The sequence below is a fragment of the Schistocerca americana genome, unplaced genomic scaffold, assembly GCF_021461395.2.
Source record: "Schistocerca americana isolate TAMUIC-IGC-003095 unplaced genomic scaffold, iqSchAmer2.1 HiC_scaffold_137, whole genome shotgun sequence".
NCBI lineage: Eukaryota > Metazoa > Arthropoda > Insecta > Orthoptera > Acrididae > Schistocerca > Schistocerca americana.
In genome coordinates, this window is record NW_025725449.1 from 457501 (window position 1) to 465000 (window position 7500).

Genomic DNA, 7500 nt, shown 5'->3' on the forward strand with positions numbered 1-7500 from the left:
TCCCACAGCGCCAGTTCTGCTTACCAAAAGTGGCCCACTTGGCACTCCGATCCGAGTCGTTTGCTCGCGGCTTCAGCATATCAAGCAAGCCGGAGATCTCACCCATTTAAAGTTTGAGAATAGGTTGAGGTCGTTTCGGCCCCAAGGCCTCTAATCATTCGCTTTACCGGATGAGACTCGTACGAGCACCAGCTATCCTGAGGGAAACTTCGGAGGGAACCAGCTACTAGATGGTTCGATTAGTCTTTCGCCCCTATACCCAGCTCCGACGATCGATTTGCACGTCAGAATCGCTACGGACCTCCATCAGGGTTTCCCCTGACTTCGTCCTGGCCAGGCATAGTTCACCATCTTTCGGGTCCCAACGTGTACGCTCTAGGTGCGCCTCACCTCGCAATGAGGACGAGACGCCCCGGGAGTGCGGAGGCCGCCGCCCCGTGAAGGGCGGGGAAGCCCCATCCTCCCTCGGCCCGCGCAAGGCGAGACCTTCACTTTCATTACGCCTTTAGGTTTCGTACAGCCCAATGACTCGCGCACATGTTAGACTCCTTGGTCCGTGTTTCAAGACGGGTCGTGAAATTGTCCAAAGCTGAAGCGCCGCTGACGGGAGCGATCATTCCGCCCGAGAGCATCCCGAGCCAACAGCGGCGCGGGTCCGGGGCCGGGCCAGGTAGGTCCGTCATCCGGGAAGAACCGCGCGCGCTTGCCGGGAGCCCGAGCGCCCAAAGGGGCGAATCGACTCCTCCAGATATACCGCCGGGCAGCCAGCCAGGACACCGGGGCTCTGCCCAACAGACGCGAACCGAGGCCCGCGGAAGGACAGGCTGCGCACCCGGGCCGTAGGCCGGCACCCAGCGGGTCGCGACGTCCTACTAGGGGAGAAGTGCGGCCCACCGCACACCGGAACGGCCCCACCCCGCGGCGAGTGGAAAGGCAACCGGACACGACCCCGCCGCGGATTGCTCCGCGCGGGCGGCCGGCCCCATCTGCCGAGGGCGGAGGCCTGTGGCCGGATGGGCGTGAATCTCACCCGTTCGACCTTTCGGACTTCTCACGTTTACCCCAGAACGGTTTCACGTACTTTTGAACTCTCTCTTCAAAGTTCTTTTCAACTTTCCCTCACGGTACTTGTTCGCTATCGGTCTCGTGGTCATATTTAGTCTCAGATGGAGTTTACCACCCACTTGGAGCTGCACTCTCAAGCAACCCGACTCGAAGGAGAGGTCCCGCCGACGCTCGCACCGGCCGCTACGGGCCTGGCACCCTCTACGGGCCGTGGCCTCATTCAAGTTGGACTTGGGCTCGGCGCGAGGCGTCGGGGTAGTGGACCCTCCCAAACACCACATGCCACGACAGGCGGCAGCCTGCGGGGTTCGGTGCTGGACTCTTCCCTGTTCGCTCGCCGCTACTGGGGGAATCCTTGTTAGTTTCTTTTCCTCCGCTTAGTAATATGCTTGAATTCAGCGGGTAGTCTCGCCTGCTCTGAGGTCGTTGTACGAGGTGTCGCACGCCACACCGCCAGCCGGCTGTGCACGCTACCGAGTAAGTACCGGTATGCGAACCGCCAGGCGACGGGCGCGCATCGCACGTTTCAGGAGGCGCGGCCGGCCCCACAGGCGGCCGCGACGCTCCCAGGTCTGCGAAGCGGGGCAAACGCCGCGCGCTTCAGTATACGTAGCCGACCCTCAGCCAGACGTGGCCCGGGAACGGAATCCATGGACCGCAATGTGCGTTCGAAACGTCGATGTTCATGTGTCCTGCAGTTCACATGTCGACGCGCAATTTGCTGCGTTCTTCATCGACCCACGAGCCGAGTGATCCACCGTCCTGGGTGATCTTTTCTTAGTTTCCACTGTCTCTTTCAAGACAGTTGCATAGGCGGGACGTAGGCGTGTGGCGGCCCCTGTTCAAGCGTTCTGTGTCCAACGGCCTCACGGCCGATGGGCGTCGTACGGCTCCACACCGGAGCGGACAGGCAGTCGGGCGAAAGTCATTCAAAACCGGCGCCAGGCGCCAGGTGCCGCAGGCCAGCCGCTCCAGCGCTTCAGCGCTCGTACCACACAACATTGGCGTTAGTTTTGAGAAGCACGCGTGGTTCCGCACGCGGCGCACGGCTACTGCGAGCTGTACAGGTAGCGTGTTGCGCGACACGACACGCACATCGAACGACATGCAGTCTAGTCGGTAATGATCCTTCCGCAGGTTCACCTACGGAAACCTTGTTACGACTTTTACTTCCTCTAAATGATCAAGTTTGGTCATCTTTCCGGTAGCATCGGCAACGACAGAGTCAATGCCGCGTACCAGTCCGAAGACCTCACTAAATCATTCAATCGGTAGTAGCGACGGGCGGTGTGTACAAAGGGCAGGGACGTAATCAACGCGAGCTTATGACTCGCGCTTACTGGGAATTCCTCGTTCATGGGGAACAATTGCAAGCCCCAATCCCTAGCACGAAGGAGGTTCAGCGGGTTACCCCGACCTTTCGGCCTAGGAAGACACGCTGATTCCTTCAGTGTAGCGCGCGTGCGGCCCAGAACATCTAAGGGCATCACAGACCTGTTATTGCTCAATCTCGTGCGGCTAGAAGCCGCCTGTCCCTCTAAGAAGAAAAGTAATCGCTGACAGCACGAAGGATGTCACGCGACTAGTTAGCAGGCTAGAGTCTCGTTCGTTATCGGAATTAACCAGACAAATCGCTCCACCAACTAAGAACGGCCATGCACCACCACCCACCGAATCAAGAAAGAGCTATCAATCTGTCAATCCTTCCGGTGTCCGGGCCTGGTGAGGTTTCCCGTGTTGAGTCAAATTAAGCCGCAGGCTCCACTCCTGGTGGTGCCCTTCCGTCAATTCCTTTAAGTTTCAGCTTTGCAACCATACTTCCCCCGGAACCCAAAAGCTTTGGTTTCCCGGAGGCTGCCCGCCGAGTCATCGGAGGAACTGCGGCGGATCGCTGGCTGGCATCGTTTATGGTTAGAACTAGGGCGGTATCTGATCGCCTTCGAACCTCTAACTTTCGTTCTTGATTAATGAAAACATACTTGGCAAATGCTTTCGCTTCTGTTCGTCTTGCGACGATCCAAGAATTTCACCTCTAACGTCGCAATACGAATGCCCCCGCCTGTCCCTATTAATCATTACCTCGGGTTCCGAAAACCAACAAAATAGAACCGAGGTCCTATTCCATTATTCCATGCACACAGTATTCAGGCGGGCTTGCCTGCTTTAAGCACTCTAATTTGTTCAAAGTAAACGTGCCGGCCCACCGAGACACTCACTCAAGAGCACCCTGGTAGGATTGCAACGGGGTCCGCCTCGGGACGCACGAGCACGCACGAGGCGCGTCGCACGCCTTCGGCTCGCCCCACCGGCAGGACGTCCCACGATACATGCCAGTTAAACACCGACGGGCGGTGAACCAACAGCGTGGGACACAAATCCAACTACGAGCTTTTTAACCGCAACAACTTTAATATACGCTATTGGAGCTGGAATTACCGCGGCTGCTGGCACCAGACTTGCCCTCCAATAGATACTCGTTAAAGGATTTAAAGTGTACTCATTCCGATTACGGGGCCTCGGATGAGTCCCGTATCGTTATTTTTCGTCACTACCTCCCCGTGCCGGGAGTGGGTAATTTGCGCGCCTGCTGCCTTCCTTGGATGTGGTAGCCGTTTCTCAGGCTCCCTCTCCGGAATCGAACCCTGATTCCCCGTTACCCGTTACAACCATGGTAGGCGCAGAACCTACCATCGACAGTTGATAAGGCAGACATTTGAAAGATGCGTCGCCGGTACGAGGACCGTGCGATCAGCCCAAAGTTATTCAGAGTCACCAAGGCAAACGGACCGGACGAGCCGACCGATTGGTTTTGATCTAATAAAAGCGTCCCTTCCATCTCTGGTCGGGACTCTGTTTGCATGTATTAGCTCTAGAATTACCACAGTTATCCAAGTAACGTGGGTACGATCTAAGGAACCATAACTGATTTAATGAGCCATTCGCGGTTTCACCTTAATGCGGCTTGTACTGAGACATGCATGGCTTAATCTTTGAGACAAGCATATGACTACTGGCAGGATCAACCAGGGAGCTGCGTCAACTAGAGCTGAGCAGCCGGCCGCCCGGGAGTGTGTCCCGGGGGCCCGCGCGAACACGCAAGCGTCCGCTCAATTATTCTGCAAACAGGAGGAGGCTGAGCTCCCCTGCACAATACACCTCGAAACCCTCTCAGGTCCCGGCGGCGCGCAGCGCCGTCCTAAGTACTTGGTCGGGTTCGAGAGAGGCGCAATCGCCCGGAGTTTGGCGAGTAGACGCTTTAGGTGCGACCACCCGTGCTCCCAACTGAGCTTGCCGCTGCCGACAGAGGCCCGGGAGCGTGCTGTCGTGGCATTGCCGGCGGGAGACAACACGCGCCACCTACGGTGACCGGCAGCTCCAACGCCAGCGCCACAGAAGGACAAAAGCCCCACTTGGGTGCCGAAGCGAACTCTCCCAGCACAGCGCACGCGCCAACACGTCCGCACAGCTGCGATACAAACCACCTGCGAGAACCGCAGAGGCGACCGAGCAGCAGACGGCGTCGCGGCGCCGAGCGCCGGGCGGCGGCGCATCCTCAGCGCACACAGTCCTCAATCGGACCAGCACACTGCAGATGTCCACCGCGCTTCGCACCGGGCCCGCGAGGACCTACTTTGGCCGCACGGCGCCGCGTGCAGGGTGCGCCGGCGCGCAGCTGCGCCGCCTGCCGCCTCCGTCGGCCGGCGCGCCTGCCACTGGCCGCCCCCACCAGCCGGCTGTAGCGCGTGCGCCCACGCACCGCGCGGCCAGCACGCCGGGAGGCCCCCCCTCACCGGCCGGGGACGGTCCCACCCAGCCACCGCCGCGTATCGCTTCACACCCAGATGCCATTCACGTTCGTGGGCATGGTGGGTATCGCTGGAACAACCGGTTGGTAGCTCAACCGATCGTCGCCATCACTGATTCACCTCTAGCGAGAACAACCGCACCACAACGGTTTACCAGTTGTTCATTTGCATAACGTCACCAGCAAACGTAGGCGTCCATCGCCATTTGCAAATTCAACGATTGTTGCATGCCTGTGTCAGGTGTCACGACACACTATGTCTGCCCACATACACGCAACAACATGTGCACGCTTCGCGAACACGTGGAAGGTGGCCCCCGTACGTATGCGATGTCCATTGCGCGAACGACTGTCAACCGGCCTCTGTCGCATGTCGCAGATGTGGAACGCAGTGCACCATGCTATCACGGTGTGTGAGAAGAGACGACTACGTCTGACAACACGCGCCACTACATCAACAGACGGCTCATGCTGATCGCCATCCAGGGCATACCACACTGCAATCCAGCTCTTATAGGGAGACGACACGTAGCTGAGTGCACAACATTTGGACCGCATGGTTCGCCGTTGTTGGCGCAGTCGTTGTACGGTCACATGTACCACGATGTATCATTCAGTACATGAGGACCAATGTGCAGTACAGTGTGTGATTTGGACGTACAACATCAGCGGACAGTTGACACAGGCCGTACCACAGCGTAGGCTAAGTGCTTCGCACATGCGAATGCCAATGAACAACTGCAAATGCCAATGAACAACTGCAAAGGGCATTGAGCATGTACGTCCTGCTGCCATCCACATTACAGTGTATAGCTGCAAGGTGTTTAACATGAAGCGATACACTGGGGACCGGGCAGTGCGAGTAGCAAACTATATTGCGGGGGTTGCAGTTAGGCAACACTACACTAATTTAACGCGTCGTATGACAATTACAGAGCAGGTTAAGGCCCAACGTGTGTTGGGTTAAGGCCCAACGTGTGTTGGGTTAAGGCCCAACGTGTGTTGGGTTAAGGCCCAACGTGTGTTGGGTTAAGGCCCAACGTGTGTTGGGTTAAGGCCCAACGTGTGTTGGGTTAAGGCCCAACGTGTGTTGGGTTAAGGCCCAACGTGTGTTGGGTTAAGGCCCAACGTGTGTTGGGTTAAGGCCCAACGTGTGTTGGGTTAAGGCCCAACGTGTGTTGGGTTAAGGCCCAACGTGTGTTGGGTTAAGGCCCAACGTGTGTTGGGTTACGTTAAGGGGCAATGTGGGTTACGTTAAGGGGCAATGTGGGTTACGTTAAGGGGCAATGTGGGTTACGTTACGGCGCAATATAGGTTACGTTACGGCGCAATATAGGTTACGTTAAGGCGCAATATCGGTTACGTTAAGGCGCAATACAGGTTACGTTAAGGCGCAATACAGGTTACGTTAAGGCGCAATACAGGTTACGTTAAGGCGCAATACAGGTTACGTTAAGGCGCAATACAGGTTACGTTAAGGCGCAATACAGGTTACGTTAAGGCGCAATGCAGGTTACGTTAAGGCGCAATACAGGTTACGTTAAGGCGCAATACAGGTTACGTTAAGGCGCAATACAGGTTACGTTAAGGCGCAATACAGGTTACGTTAAGGCGCAATACAGGTTACGTTAAGGCGCAATACAGGTTACGTTAAGGCGCAATACAGGTTACGTTAAGGCGCAATACAGGTTACGTTAAGGCGCAATACAGGTTACGTTAAGGCGCAATACAGGTTACGTTAAGGCGCAATACAGGTTACGTTAAGGCGCAATACAGGTTACGTTAAGGCGCAATACAGGTTACGTTAAGGCGCAATACAGGTTACGTTAAGGCGCAATACAGGTTACGTTAAGGCGCAATACAGGTTACGTTAAGGCGCAATACAGGTTACGTTAAGGCGCAATACAGGTTACGTTAAGGCGCAATACAGGTTACGTTAAGGCGCAATACAGGTTACGTTAAGGCGCAATACAGGTTAGGTTAAGGCGCAATACAGGTTAGGTTAAGGCGCAATACAGGTTAGGTTAAGGTACGACATAGGTTAGGTTAAGGTACGACATAGGTTAGGTTAAGGTACGACATAGGTTAGGTTAAGGTACGACATAGGTTAGGTTAAGGTACGACATAGGTTAGGTTAAGGTACGACATAGGTTAGGTTAAGGTACGACATAGGTTAGGTTAAGGTACGACATAGGTTAGGTTAAGGTACGACATAGGTTAGGTTAAGGTACGACATAGGTTAGGTTAAGGTACGACATAGGTTAGGTTAAGGTACGACATAGGTTAGGTTAAGGTACGACATAGGTTAGGTTAAGGTACGACATAGGTTAGGTTAAGGTACGACATAGGTTAGGTTAAGGTACGACATAGGTTAGGTTAAGGTACGACATAGGTTAGGTTAAGGTACGACATAGGTTAGGTTAAGGTACGACATAGGTTAGGTTAAGGTACGACATAGGTTAGGTTAAGGTACGACATAGGTTAGGTTAAGGTACGACATAGGTTAGGTTAAGGTACGACATAGGTTAGGTTAAGGTACGACATAGGTTAGGTTAAGGTACGACATAGGTTAGGTTAAGGTACGACATAGGTTAGGTTAAGGTACGACATAGGTTAGGTTAAGGTACGAC

The 7500-nt window shown here is 55.2% G+C and overlaps 3 non-coding genes across 3 annotated transcripts in view; all 3 read right to left on the bottom strand.

Annotated features, from left to right (window-relative positions):
- LOC124566124 overlaps positions 1-1491 on the bottom strand; it is a 4222-nt gene extending 2731 nt beyond the window's left edge. Inside the window, exon 1 of the ribosomal RNA XR_006970796.1 lies at positions 1-1491. This exon is cut by the window's left edge and continues 2731 nt beyond it. This is a non-coding gene — a ribosomal RNA (large subunit ribosomal RNA).
- Positions 1492-1679: 188 nt separating this feature from the next.
- On the bottom strand, positions 1680-1834 carry LOC124566178. The gene has a single exon (XR_006970824.1). It is a non-coding gene; the product is annotated as a 5.8S ribosomal RNA (ribosomal RNA).
- A 351-nt stretch (positions 1835-2185) lies between these two features.
- LOC124566090 lies at positions 2186-4095 on the bottom strand. Its single transcript, XR_006970765.1, has one exon. It is a non-coding gene; the product is annotated as a small subunit ribosomal RNA (ribosomal RNA).
- Positions 4096-7500: the final 3405 nt, after the last annotated feature.